Source organism: Furipterus horrens, unplaced genomic scaffold (genome assembly GCF_987537825.1).
Source record: "Furipterus horrens unplaced genomic scaffold, mFurHor1.1.pri manual_scaffold_3, whole genome shotgun sequence".
NCBI classification, from domain to species: domain Eukaryota; kingdom Metazoa; phylum Chordata; class Mammalia; order Chiroptera; family Furipteridae; genus Furipterus; species Furipterus horrens.
Window position 1 is genome coordinate 116,248,720 of NW_028327173.1, and position 15,245 is coordinate 116,263,964.

The window sequence follows — 15,245 nt, forward strand, 5'->3', positions numbered from 1 at the left end:
AAAGGGAGAGGGGGATAGATTAGAATTATAATTTGAATATTAAGAGATTAGAATATAAAGTGTAATAGGGAGAGAGAGAGAATATGTATAGGGAGAGAAGGAAAATAAGGACAAGAGATGAAAGAAAAATGAATGTAGACTGAAGGGGGACAAAATAAAGAAATTTAATAAAGTTGAAGATGCGTAGCGCAGAGAAAGGAGAGGGTGAGAAAGGGAGAGAACTTAAAATTTTAAAATTAACTGAGAATAGGATGCAGGGGAGAATGCTAAGGGGAGAGAAGGGAGGGAAGGGGAGGGGAGAAAAGGAGCGAGAATAAGAAGGGACTGACGGTAGGGGTAGTTAGAGAGAGAGTGAGAGATAAAAGAATGAGGATTTTAACTCAATTCAGCTTTTATGCACAGTCTCTGGGTATTTTTGGTTTGTTTGTTTTTTGGTGTTTCCTTGCTTCCTTCCTGAGTCTGCTCCTATTCAAAATTCCATGAGTTTCAAATCTTTTCTGGTTGGTTGGCTGGCTGTGGGAGGGTTCTGCTTGATTCTGGGGTTGCTAGTCCTTTTTTCGTGGGCCTACCACCGCTGTGCTGTGAGCTGCCTTTAGTTGTCCCCTCCTGAGGCAGCCTCAGCCCTCCTCAGGCTTGTCCAGCTACTCCTTCCCTCTGTTGGTCCAGCCTGTGCCTGCCAGCAATCCCCGCCCTGCCTCCAGTCCTGTCTCTATTCCCAGGCTACAGCTTCTGCTCTCTTCCCTGTCTATATGCCTGCGCACCCTATCTCTCTCCCTGTCTCAAGATCGTCCTTTTGTTCTGCAGGACTCTGGCACAGTCGGTCAAAGTGCCAGGCCCAGTGGCCCTTTCCTGCCCAGGGCCTCTCCCCTAGTCTGGAGCTTTGCAGTGGCTTTCCTGCGTGTGCTTTTCTCCTTGCCCCAAAATTTTCTCTATTCCGAGCTACCGCTTCCGCTGGCTTCCCTGTCTATCCGCCTGCGCGCTCTATCTTTCTTCCCACCGCAGCACCGTCCCTTTGTTCTGTGGGACTCTAGTGTGGTCGGTCAGCGCAGCACTCTCCTACCCCGGGGCTCTCTGCCAGTCTGGAGCTCTGCAGCAGCCCTTCCCTGCGGCCCCTTCTCCTTGCCCTAAAACCGTCTCCCCTCCAGAACCTCCGCCTCCGCTCTCTTCCCTACTTACACACCCTGCGCATCCTATTTCCCTCCTAGCCCCAGACCGGCCTTTTGTTCTGTGGGATTCTAGCACGACTAAAGAGCAAACACTGATTTCAAGAACACAGTTCTCCCCCGGTCCGGAGTTCCGCAGCAGCTTTTCTGTGCTGCCGTTCTCCTTGCCCCAAAACTGCTCCTTTGTTCTGTAGGGCCCTAGCGCAAGTGCTGGGCGCGCCCCGGATGCGGAGCTTTCGGTCGGAGGTTGCAGCTGAGGATGTTTCTCTCTAGACTCAGATCACACAGTTTCTCCCAGTCCTGATTGTTCACTGTTCTCTCCCTCCTCTGGCTTTTTCGGCCAAATCCTCTCCCTAACTCCCTACAAGAATTCACTCCCGGCTAGTGAGCTCTCCAGCTTGGTACTGCAGACTCACCGGGTCCCGGAATGACTCAGCCTGCAGTTTGTGATAAACCCCTCCACCCCCCTCCACGCTGCTCCCACGATCTCCTCCCCGTTCACGTTATCAGATATTCACCCTCACTCAGTCATTCCTCCCCGCCTTTGTTCCTCCTGGATTGTCTCCTTAACAGGAGCGAGCTGAGAACACTGTCCCTACTCCGTGGCCATCTTCTCTCTCTAATCTACAGGATGTTTTAAAATTATTGCTTCAATTTCTCTAGTTGTAATCTGTCTATATTTCTGACACTTGCTGATTCAGTTTTGGAAAATTGTATGTTTCTAGGAATTTATCCATTTCTTCCAGATTGTTCAATTTGTTGGCATATAGTTGTTCATAATATTTTTTTACAGTCATTTTTATTTCTGTGGTGTCAGTTGTTACTTTTCCTTTTTCATTTTTGATATTATTTTGGGGGCCCGCTCTCTTTTCTTCCTGATGAGTCTGGTTAAAGATTTGTCAATCATGTTTATCTTTTCAAAGAACCAGCTTTTGGTTTTATTGATCTTTTGTATTTTTTGACTTTATTTCATTATATCTATTCTGAGCTTTAATATTCTCTTTCACTGTAATGAGTTTTGTTTTTTCTTCTTTTTCTAGTACCTTTAGGTGTAAAGTTAGATTGTATATTTGAAATATATCTTGTGCCTTGAGGTAAGTCTGTAAAGCTATGAATTTTCCTCTTAAGACTGCTTTCACTGTGTCCCCCAAATTTTGGGTTGTTGTATTCTCATTTTTATTTGTTTCAAACTACCTTTTGAATTTTTACTATATTTCATTGTTATCCCATTCATTATTTAGTAACAGATTATTTAGCCTCCACATTTTTGTGTGTTTTTCTGTATTTTTTTTCTTGTGATTGACTTCTAGTTTCATACTATTAAGATCAGATTATGCTTGCTATAATTTCAACCTTCTTAAATTTATTGAGACTTGTTTTGTGTCCTAACATGTGATATATCCTAGAAAATGTTATGCGCACTAGCAAAGAATGTAGATTCTGTGATAGAATGATGTACTGTTTGTGGCTGCCTCTGCTTGGCCCTGGAATGCATGGGAAGGACCAAGCTGTGCACCATGGCTGGCTTGCATCAACACTGGGTTTGGGGGCAGGTTAGCAAAAGGCTCAAGGCATTCTGAGAACTGCCTCTGCCTTCTTTTTCCTGCTGGATGCCTGTAGGGCTCAGTCACTAAAGGAGCCTTTGGTGGTACTCAAGTTGCATGAATTAAGTTCTTAGTGAATCACCACACAGGGGCAAGTGGTGTGTTCATCAGATTGATATAAGTACAAACTTGTTGCCAGTGCTGGATCTGAGGCCACTCAGCAAAAGTCCCATAGTATACTAAGTCTATCTATTTCCCAGCAGGTGCCTGCACACCTTTGTGGTAGGATATGGTCTCAGGGAATAGTCGGGGTGAGGCCAGCAAAATTTATCAGGCCTAAACAAACCTATATTTGGCCATGTGAATGAAGGGCTCTGCACTGGTTGGGCATGCAAAGGAAAAATGGCCCCTTTCTAGGGCAACACAACTTAGTCTGTCCCAGATTTTGCTGGGAGCCTGACCTTAGCAGGGTGGGGCTGCTTGGAGTTTGGAAAGTGGTGCTGCTAAGAGCCCAGAGGGTGGGGTAAATATATCTCCTGTCTTGGGTGGTGCTGTCAATCAGGTTTTGGGAAAGTGGAGGGGATGACCTTGACCCAAATGTCACACATCTCTGTCACTGACACCCACTGCGTCTGTCTGGACCTCTACACTCTGGCCCAGGCAGCTGACTCCTCAGCAGGGCATGAGTTCCACTGCTTTTCACAGTCAGATATTATGTAGGCACCTCTTCCCAGCTCTGGTGCTCTGGGCTGGGGAGACCAGCCTGGTGTTGAGTCTCCACATTCTTCAGGGGTAACCTTTGCAGCTGAGATATTCTTCTGGAATCTTACCTGCTTCCCATGGGAGAGGGACCAGGCCTTTTTGCATTTCTGCTCTTCCTACCAGTCTCAATGTGGCTTCTGTAAATCCTTCACTATAAGACTTCTGTGTAGCTAGTCTTCAGTTGGTTATTTAGGTTCATGTTTCTACATTTTAGTTGTAATTCCAGTTTGGTCTTGGGAGAAGATGAATGTACTTTCCAGCTATTCTACTGTCATCTTGGATCTTCCTAAAACTGAGTTTTTAAAATGCCAGTTTTATCATGAAAACATCTCTGGAGTTTGTGTCCAACTAGTTCCTCTGACAAGCTGTTTCTCAGAGGTACAAAGTAAAGCTGAGTCTGGGAAGCTCTTTATATCTCCCTCAATTTTAAATGATATCTCTACTTGGTAGAGTAGTCTTGGTTGTAGGTCCTTGCTTTTCATCACTTTGAATATTTTGAGCCAGTCTCTTCTAGCTGAAATGTTTCTGTTGAGAAATAAGCGGACTGTCATATGGGAGCTCACTTGTAGGTTACTAATGGGGAAAAATGGCCCTCCCCAAGAGCAACACAGCTCAGTTTCTCCCTGTGTAATTCTGGCCTCCATGAGCTTGCACCAACTTTTCTTAAGAGTTCCTCAATAAACTCTGCATGGTGGGTTCAGGCTAGAGGATGAGATAGACCTCTCCACCAGAAACAATTCTGGCAGGAAGAAATGGTTACCAATCCCCAGGCTGATGCTGTTTGGAGGGAATGGTTGACCTAGGAAAGATGGTATCTGTGGACAATGTGGGAGAGGGACCTGTCACTCCAGCTTCTCTCCCCTACCTACACAACTCAGTCTTTCTCTCTGTATGACTCTGGTTCATTCTGACTTGCTGTCCCTCCACTAGAGCCCAGGGTGAGTGCCATGACTGATTTTGTGCACTGACCTTTTAAGAGAGCATCTTCCTTCTCACCAGGGCAAGTGGAATCCCTGCTGATTTTCACAGCCAGATATAGTGTGGACTCTTCTTCCTAGCTCTGGTGCTCCAGGTTAGGGAGCCTACTGTGGGGCTGAGGCCCCTCACTCCTCTGGGGAGACCTCTTCAGCTGAGATATATTACTCTGGATTCTCTACTTCTGCATGTGGTTGTGAGGCCAAAACTGTTCGTATCTAACCGTTTCTACTAGTCTCCATGCAAGTTCCTCTGTATATCCCTAGTTATAAGACTTGAGTTCACCTAGTCTTTAGATGGTTATTGAGGTTGGTTATTCTGTATTTTACATTAAGTATTATTTTGTATTAGTTTCAGGTGTACAGCATAGTGGTTAGACAATCACATTTTGTTCTGTATTTTAGTTGCAACTCTGATATGGCTTTGGGAAGAGGCCAATGGTACTCCCACCAACTCCATCACTATCTTGTTTTCTGAACAGTCCTTGGTTTTCATCACTTTGAATATTTGAGTCAAATCCCTTCTGGTCTGCAAAGTTTCTCTTGAGAAATCAGATGACAACCTCTTGGGAGCACCCTTGTAGGTAAGTAGCTGTCTTTCTCTTGCTGCTTTTAATATTCTCTCTTTGTCTTTAACATGGCATTTTAATTATGATGTGTCTGGTGTGGCTAACTTTGGTTTAATCTTGTTTGGGATTCTTTGTGCTTCCTATATCTTTTTCCTTTGTCAGGTTAGGGAAGTTTTCTGTCATTATTACTTCAAATAGCTTTCAATTACTTTCTGTCTCTCTTCTCATTTTGGTAGCCCTATGGTGCAGATATTGTTATACTTCATGTTGTCCCAGAGGTATCTTAAACTGTTCTAATTTTTTAAATTCTTTTTTTTTCTGCTATGATTATTTTTGGCAACCTTGTTTTCCAAATTGTTGATTCAATCCTCTGCTTCATCTTATTCACTGTTGACTTGTTCTAATGTATTTTTCACTTCAATTATTGTATTACTCATTTCTGACTAGTTTTTTTTTTTAATGGGTTCTATTTCTTTCTTATGCTGGTGTAGTTCTCACTAAGTTTCTTGAACATTTTTATAACCATTGTTTTGAACTCTGAATCCAGTCGATTGCTTGCTTTCATTTCATTTAGCTCTTTTTCTGGAGAGTCCTCTTTTTCTTTAATTTTGGGCATGTTTCTTTGTCTCCCCATTTTGCTTGCCTCCCTGTATTTGTTTCTATGTATTAGGTAGAGCTGTTACATCTCCCACTCTTGGTACAATGGCCTTATGTAGTGCATGTTCTGTGGGGCCCAGTGGCACAGTCTCCCTTTTCACTTGGGCAGGGTGCTCAGGACTGTCCCTTGTGTGGGTTATGTGTGACTTCCTGTTGTAGTTGAACTTTGATTGCTGTCTGAAGGCACTGACCCTCAAGCTGATGGTTGTAAGGACTGGCTATTACTATAGTGGAGGAGCCATTGTGCAAGGACTGATTCACTTTAGTGGGGCTCCGGTGCCCACAGAGTCTGCCATTTGAGTGTGTTGCTTGTAGAGGTGGGTGGTTGGTGCTCTGGTGTAGTGGGAAGCTGGCTACTGAGTGCAGGTCAAGTTCAGCTACTGCCTGTGTCCTTCCAGGACCACCTGATATGAGCTACAAAGTAGTCTGCAGGTAGTTGACACTTGTTCTGAGTTTGGAGGTGTAGGGGCACCAAATAGTCCCTGTAAAAAGTTTCAATATGTAAGTACGTAAGGGCTTTAAATGTTCTTTGTAAGAAGTAGCAAGGACTTGCTAAAAGGCCTTGGAAAAAGGAATGTAAGAAGGAGTGTTATAGCAATTAGTGATTTACAAGCTAAAAGGACTTCAGCCTCTATCACCTCCCATTTGCTTGCTTGTGTCTGGTTTATAGCATTTGTGAAGGTTGTGCTTTGCAGAATGTCTAGCCCTTTGAAAATAAATTGCCTCACAGGGAGTTCGTCCCTGGCTGAAGAGCTATGCTGCCGTCGAAGATAACCTTTAGCCTTGCGAATTTCTGTTCCTGTTACTGCCAAGACATTCCTGCAGTCCTGCACAGCCCCCTCTTCCTAAGGCTGTTTCCCGCCAAAGAAGAAACAAAGAGACTGCACCAGTATAAAAGCCCAGCGTTTAGACTCCATTGGAGGTTGGAGCATGTTAGAGACCTGCTCAGGGTCTGCCCAACTCCTGGCCAATATTAAAAATCCTTTGCTTAACTTTATACACCGCTTCAGAGTGTTCAATCTCGCCTATGTAGCCGTAACATTTTGGAGGCCCCAGCGAGATGCCTCTGTAAAGCGGTGCCGCCTTCGGTGAGCCCCCGGGGCTTCGTGCGGTCCCGTGTGTCTAGCTGACGTGTGGCAGGACAGCGGCCGCAAGCTCCGGTTGGGAGCAATTCCCTGCACCTTCAGGAGACACTCGGGAGCTGCTAGAAGCCCTGACGGCCCAGTTTAGAGTAAGCAAAGGACAGAGGACAGCCTCGGCGACAGGTGAGTGGCAACCCATTTGGGCAGCGGACTTGGGCCACTGCCACTGAGACTTGGTCTCTTTTGTCCTCTGGACGCAGAGGTACATATTCCTGAACAGGGAATTTGTTGAAGCCGGCTTGGCTAGCTTCATTTGGATTGTATAGAGCTCTTTTGGTTTTGGGGTTCTGCTGCCTGTAGCCGATGCTGTTCATCTAATCTCAGAAGCCTAGGCGGGGTTTGGTGGGATTGTTTAACCTCTGAGTGAATGTGTGAGTGAATGTTAAGGTTAAAGTAAAAAAAAAGTTATTTCCTCCTTTTTGTGTGCCTCCACAAACTTCGGTGTATGGAGTCTGAGTGGGCTCTAGCCTCGCAGGAGGAGAGGCCAAGCGGGCATTTGTTTGGCTTCCTTTGGGAGCTCCCAGCCCGTGTTTGTCTGCGCCGTGAGGGGGGAATTGCTCCTGTGCCTTGTGTTCCAGCTCCTAATTGTAATCCAAATTAAGTGCATGTTTGTAGCAGTCACCTTAGCCAACATAAGGGGACGCCAGTCTAAGTCTGCACCCTCAGTTCTTGACTGTGTGCTCCAGAATTTCCCCAAGTTCCGGGGACAAAATCCCTTCATAAACTCTGGCACCCTGGAAACATTCTGTAGGTCAGAGTGGCCTGCTTTTGGGGTCGGGTAGCCCCACCCCCCCTTGGGAGTACTTTAAATCTAAATATTATAAGTGTAAAATGGTGTCTCTCGGGAAGCAAAAATGCAACAAGCAGAAAGGAGAGGGGGGTGGGGAACAGGAAAACCAAGGCTATCAATATGGACAGTGTCACAGAAAAAAACCTAGGACCCTCTGTGCTGTCTCCTGCTGCCTTGGAGCCCTGGCCAAAGGAATCAGGCTCCTAAAAAATTTCCCCAGAGAAATTGCTTGCAGCATTTCTTTCCACCCCAGGTAACTTCTAGCAATTCAGTTTGCATCTGAATACTCCCTGCTAGAACTGCAAGGAGGGGCAATGTTAAATTTGCTAGCAAAGCGGAAGTCTATAATCCCCTTGCTACAGGTTACAGAAACAGCAGAATGTCTGTCTCTCCAACATGGAGGAAAAAAAAAAGTGACACTTTTAAAACTCAGGCCGCTCTTCAAACTGGTGCAAGCTGCTTGGGTGCCAATCAGCAACACCTCTAAAGCTGTAACTAAAGGGCCTTCAGTCTCCTCACTGCTTCAGCAGGGGGAATGTGCCTGTATCTTAAGGAAAAGTGTTGTTACACATGAATAAAACTAATGTCCATTCTAGACATCCTCTTCAATAGGAAAGAAAGAGGAATAATCAGGTGGGCTGCTATAAGAATATAAAAAATGCAAGCATCCTCCTGGTCAGGGAATTGTCCTGGCCAAACAAAAGGTTCCCAATAAAATCCTAAATGGAATAGTAATAGGCCAAATAAAACAATTGAAAAACTTCTCAGGAAAGCTCAAAAGTGTATGTTAGAAAAGAAGAAGAAGAAGAAGCAGGAAGCTTCAGAAAACTGCAGAATATCTACAAATCTAGGGAAATTTTAGCTGCTAAATACTGAGTTTGAGTAGAGTCCTTTACAGTGTGGAAAAGAACAAGAATTGGAAATGGATTATGGTTAAATCTGAATGGGTAAATATATGGAAAGTTTGTGAATGTTGCAGAAGGTCTGTGGAAAGTCATAAAAATGTATAAAAAGGTTGTGAAAGTTTTTAAACCTGGGGAAAGGAAACCTCAACTACTTGTGGTCTAATTGTATGGTTACTGTACCTCTGTATTGGCATTTAGCCTTGGGACCTATGAAAGGTCATTTGGAATTCCCAGTGTTGGAATTGACATTAGCCATTGGGGACATAGAAAAGGTCTAGAATTCTCTGTATTGGTATTAGCCATATAATCTGAAAGGAAAATTGAGGTTTCCCAGAGAGAGTTAAGAAGAAAAAAAAAAAAAAAGAAAACTTCACATGTAGGAAAGTGAACAAAAGAAAGTATAAGGCATGGAAATGCAGTTTTAGTAAATATTAGAAGGACAAGGATTTTCCTTCACACTGTATATTTTTCTCCCTACCTGATCCCTCCAGAATTTGGCAATTTAAAGAAGTAAGTAATGACATTAGGTTTCTTTGCATAAAACTAAAAAGACCAGTTGTTAATAAAGGTATTGTTAACCAAGACTTTGACTGGAATAATATGCCTGAAAGAGGCATGCTTAGGCTCTGGTTGTTACCAGGAAGCCCTAAGGAACTGGATTTAACTTTTGAAGCTAAGAAAAGCCCATGAGAAAAAAGGTCTGACACCTTGGTTGGTTGTGCGGTTCATGGCAGTCTTTCCAGGGAAGGAACGAAGGTTGCTTTCCTGAAAAATGGCTAGAAGGAACCTCAAGGCACAATGAAAAATCCAAAGGACTTGGGAAAAAGCAGGTGTTTACAGGCAAGGCTGAATGGCAGGTGTGTGGCTCAGCTTCTGTGCCCTAGTGGGCAGACTAATAGTCAGCATGAAGGTTCCTTGTATAAGTTCCAGCAAAGTAGACTTAAAAATCATATATGGTCAATCACTGCTCTTGTTGTGTTTATGCAAATGAACAGGCTAAATTAAAACTGTATTTAATGCAGTTCCTTTAATAACAAGGAGGGTAATCTTAAGGAGAAAAATCGTGACTCAAGGAAAATCGCAATGCTCAGTGCAGCTAACTGTCTATAAAGTTTATCTTCACTTAAATGTTAAACCAGGTCTGTGACATTATCAAGGATGCTTAATTTACAGGCAAGAAGAATGTCAAGTGCCTTGCAACTGGATGTCTTCCCAATAAGACAGTCTCTCCGATTTGGAGACTGGTTTGTGAATTGTGTTGTGTGAATTAACATGTGTGTTCTTTCTGTTTTCATAGGGCATAAGCTTATGATCTCATTACCTGAGTAATTGTACTTATAGGCCTCACTTAAGAAGCCCATCTGCAGTGCCGCCTCCTAAGACTCGACGGTTTGGCTGAACTAAGTGGTTGGGTTGGTAAAGTATGGGGTAGTCTATGAGCTTCACTTTAAAAACTTATTTCTCTTATCTATCCTAATGACTTGGACAAAAAGGGCCTAAAGGTCTGAGAGGGGGGAAAAACCTAAAATATTTCTCTCAGCCCTAGCTAAGTATAGTGAGCAAAAGAATTTTGGACAGGTGTGACATGCCCTGCACACCTTCCTCCAAAGAAGCCATTTCTTTTCCTAATGTAGGACATTGAAAAATTAATCTCTGTCTTTTGTCATCTAGTGGTTGTGGATTAAATGATGCCTTTTAACCCTGTTGCCAAATCTGTTGCCTCCAGAATATGACAAGGATGTCAATTTGTCCAACAGTGCCAGCCCTTGGAAACCAAGAATGCCGCTGCCCGGGGACAGCCAACTGACCTGGACTCTGCAAAATCCTTCCCCATAAGGGAGGGCCGCATTCCCCTCCACCCCCACTCTTATTAGAAATTCCTAGACCCAAGGGTAGGTAGGACGACGACCATGTTCAGCTTGAAGCAGCTAGAAGAGCACAAGACCTTCGCCCATTGTCCTCTTATAAAATAAAAGGTCTTAAGTCTAAGGAGGGGAATTATACAGGGGCTTCAGACATTCCTTATAAGAAAAGAAAAAAAAATGGGAATTAGGCTAATTCCTCCCAAGTATACTGCACTATATTGAAAAAAAAGGGTAAGGCAAAAATAAGTACAGTGCCATAAAATTTTCTATCATTTTGAATGTAGTGCTTTCTTTGTTGGTCATTTCCTTAATTGCTATTAATCTTTGACTAGTTTTCAAAGCTGTTAAAACTTATTTTAGTCAGTTCCTAGTTGTTAATTTAATGTTTCCATAAGGGTCTGGAAATTTGTTTTCCATCATCTTGCTAACATTCCATTTGCTTTTCTTATTAATCATTGAATCTACAATGCATGGCACATAGCAAGTGCTTAACAAATGTCTGCTAAATTAAATTGTAAGTGTTTGCTTTGGGTTTGTGAGATATGTTGCTGGTATTTTAATGGGGATTGCATTGAATCTGTGAATTGCTTTGAATAATGTGGACATTTTGGAAATGTTAATTCTTCCCATCCGTGGATGTGGTGTATGCTTCCATTTATTTGTGTCTTTCTTGATTTCTTTCTTCAGGGTTGTGTAGCTTTCCGAGTGCAGGTCTTTTGCCTCTTTGGTTAAGTTTATCCCTGAATACTGTTGTTTTTCTTGTTGCTATAGTAAATGGAATTTTTTTCTGGTTTCTATCTCTAATGTTTTGTTGGTATATAGAAATGCTTTTAATTTCTGAATATTAACTTTGTACCCTGCTGTTTTGTCAAATTCGTTTATTAGGTCAAGTAGTTTTTTCGTAAAGTCTGTAAGGTTTTCTATGTATACTATCGTGTCTTCTGCAGGTGGTAACAATTTTGTCTTCCTTACCAATTTGAATGTCTTTAATTTCTTCCTGTCTGATTGCTGTAGTTAGAACTTCCAACACGGTTTAAAAAAAAGGAAAAAAGTGGACATCCTTGTCTTGTTCCTGGTCTCGGGGGGAATGTTTTCAGTTTTTGTCCATTGAGTGGAATGTTGGCTTCAGGTTTCTCATATATAGCCTTGGTTGTGTTGAGGTATGCTCCCTCTATTCCCATTTTGCTGGGGGTTTTCATCATAGATGGGTGATGTATTATATTTGTTGATTTGCGAATATTGAACCATCCTTGTGTCCCTGGGGTGAGTCCCACTTGATCGTAGTGTATAATCTTTTTGATGTGTTGCTGGATCCTGTTTGCCAATATTTTGTTCAGAATTTTAGCATCTGTGTTCATTAGCGATATTGGCCTGTGGTTTTCTTTCTTTGTTGTGTCTTGACCTGGTTTTGGGATTGGGGTAGTGCTGGCTTCATGGAGGGAGTTTGGAATTTTTCCCTTTTCTTGAATTTTTGGAGTGGTTTGGGAAGGGTAGAAGTTAGTTCTTCCCTAAATATTTTGTAAAATTCGCCTGTAAAGCCATCCGGTCCAGGGCTTTTGTGTGCCAGGAAATTTTTGATTACTGTTTCAATTTCCTTCTTTGTTATTGGTCTGTTAAGACTTTCTACTTCTTAATTCTGTTTTGGAAAATTATATGTTTCTAGAAATTTGTCCATTTCATCTAGGCTGTCAAGTTTCTTGCCATATAGTTGTTTATAGTAATTTCTTACAATTTTTTGTATTTCTGTGTTATCGGTCATAATATCTCCTCTTTTGTTTCTAATTTTGTTTATTTGGATTCTTTTTTTTCTTTATAAGCCTAGAACCAGCCCCTGCTTTTGTTAATCTTTTAAGTTGTTTGTTTAGTCTCAGTGTCATTTAATTCTGCTCTAACCTTAATAATTTCCTTCCTTCTGCTTGCTCTGGGCTTTGTTTATTATTGTTTTTCTAGTTTTTGTAGCTGTGGGGTTAAATTTTTGTGTGGAGTTCTTCTATCCTCTTTGGGTAGGCCTGTATTGCTATGGACTTTCCTCTCAAAACTGCTTTTGCTGTGTCCCTTTTAGTTTTGGGATGTTGTATACTCATTGTCATTTGTTTCTGAAAACTTAATTTCTTCCTTGCAGCTCCTGAAAGCTAGCATTATAAATACCCAACTCCTTATCCTTGCTACTAAGCCCCTCCTGAAAACCAGGGTTTAAAAACCCTACTTATAGTCCCTAGACGTCCCTAATAGGTTTAGTCCAGGGACTAGAGGGGGGATTATGTAGGGGCACCAAATAGTCCCTGTAAAAAGTTTCAATATGTAAGTACGTAAGGGCTTTAAATGTTCTTTGTAAGAAGTAGCAAGGACTTGCTAAAAGGCCTTGGAAAAAGGAATGTAAGAAGGAGTGTTATAGCAATTAGTGATTTACAAGCTAAAAGGACTTCAGCCTCTATCACCTCCCATTTGCTTGCTTGTGTCTGGTTTATAGCATTTGTGAAGGTTGTGCTTTGCAGAATGTCTAGCCCTTTGAAAATAAATTGCCTCACAGGGAGTTCGTCCCTGGCTGAAGAGCTATGCTGCCGTCGAAGATAACCTTTAGCCTTGCGAATTTCTGTTCCTGTTACTGCCAAGACATTCCTGCAGTCCTGCACAGCCCCCTCTTCCTAAGGCTGTTTCCCGCCAAAGAAGAAACAAAGAGACTGCACCAGTATAAAAGCCCAGCGTTTAGACTCCATTGGAGGTTGGAGCATGTTAGAGACCTGCTCAGGGTCTGCCCAACTCCTGGCCAATATTAAAAATCCTTTGCTTAACTTTATACACCGCTTCAGAGTGTTCAATCTCGCCTATGTAGCCGTAACAGAGGAACCTGAGAAAGGCTAAGCTGAGAACAGGCTGGCTGCTGCTAGTACTGAATTTGGAGCTGCTTAGCAAGATGTACTGCATTCACTGAAGCCAAATGCTGCTTATTTTGGGTTTGTGAATCTTTAAGAAATTTTACGGAAGTCTGAAGCATGCGCCAAGATAGGCCTTTTGTATGGAAAAGCTGCTGGAAGTGGCTTGGGTGGGCCCCTAATTTGGGTGTGGCAAGATTTCAGGGAATCACCAGGGTAGGGTGAGCAGTATTAGCCAGGTTGATGGAGACTCACATATGGTATAACCTGGACCTGCCTGGGGAGGGCTCTGCTAAGGAACAGTGGCTTCTATCAGCACTTCTGTCTGGGAGAATGCTGTCCCTGAGCCAGACAATTCAGTTCCTCCCCTTATGTTTCTATGTGCCTTTTGATCTGTTGCCCCAGCACTAAAGCTGAGTGAGCAAATCTGTGTGGGCTTTTTGAGAGAAACCCCTTGGACTCCAGAAGCTCTCTGTCTCACTCAGTTGCAATCTCTACTGCTTGTCACAGCCAGACATTATTAGGATTTCCCTTTCTAGCACTGGAACCCTGGGGTGGGAGCATGATGCAAAGCTGGGACTCCTTTCTCCTCAGTGGGTGTTTCCACAGCTGAGATATTTTCCTGATCTTTAACCATCACATGTGGGTGTGGGACCAGTCTGTTCTGCACCTAAGCCCCTTCTTCCAGTCTTGATGTGGCTTCTGTATATCCTTAGCTATAGGAATTCTGTTCAGCTAGACTTCAGCCAGTTTTCAAAGATGGTTGTTTTGTATGTTAGTTGCAATTTTGAAGTGGTTGCAGAAAGAGGTGAATACAATGTTTAGGTACTCTGCCATCTTGACTGCAAGCCCCCCAATATCAAATCCATGGTCAAGTTTGTCCAGTTAAAAATATTTTTGTAGTTTTTGTTGGGTGACTTAGTTATTTGGAGTGTCAGCCCATACACCAATGGGTTGCAGGTTCGATTCCCAGTCAGGGCACATACCAGGTTGAGGGACTGGTCCTCTATTGGGGTGCATATGGGAGGCAATGTTTCTCTTTCACATCAATGTTCCTCTCTCTTCCTCTTTCTCCAAAATCAATAAACATACCCTTGGGTGACAATAAAAAAAAAAAAAAGACTTTTTGTAGTGGCTTTATTCAAATCATAATTCAAGGAAAATCTACAAATTTTATTTATTTTGTTTTTAATTAGTTTTTGTTAACTTGTATAGTTTATTTTTGAAAATATTAGCAAATATATATTCATTTTTGAATTTCCTATTTATTATACACATCTTACTGTTAAGCTTTTTGCTGTATTTTATGTAATAGCTAAATCCTGTGTACCAGTACATTAGTATATAGAATTACCATCAATTCTTTTTATAATTGGATTGTTTGTTTTTTTTGTGTTGAGTTTTATAAGTTTTGGATATTAACCCCTTATCATATGTATTGGCAAATATGAGATATCACCTCACACCTGTCAGAATAGCTATCATCAATAAATCAACAAACAAGTGCTGGTGTGGAAGTGGAGAAAGAGGAACTTTTCTGCACTGTTGGTGGGAAGGCAGATTGGTGCAGCCACTGTGGAAAGCAGTTTGGTGATATGTCAAAAAATTAAAAATGGAATGGCCTTATGACCCAACACTTCCATTTCTGGAAGTTTATCTGAAGAAACCCAAAACACTAAATTGAAAGAATATATGCACCCACTATGTTCACTGCAGCATTATTTATAGTAACCAGTATTTGGAAGTAGCTCGACTGTCCATCAGTAGATGAGTGGATATAATAGCCATGACACATTTACATAATGGAATGATATTCAATTACAAAATAGAAAAAAAAAATTACCCTTTGTGACAGCATGGATGGACCTGAAGAACATTATGCTAAGTGAAATAAGCCAGTCAGAGAAAAAAAATACCGTATAATTTCACTCAAATATAGAATCTAATGAACAAACTGAACTAATAAACAAAATAGAGACAGACTCATAAATACAGAGCAAT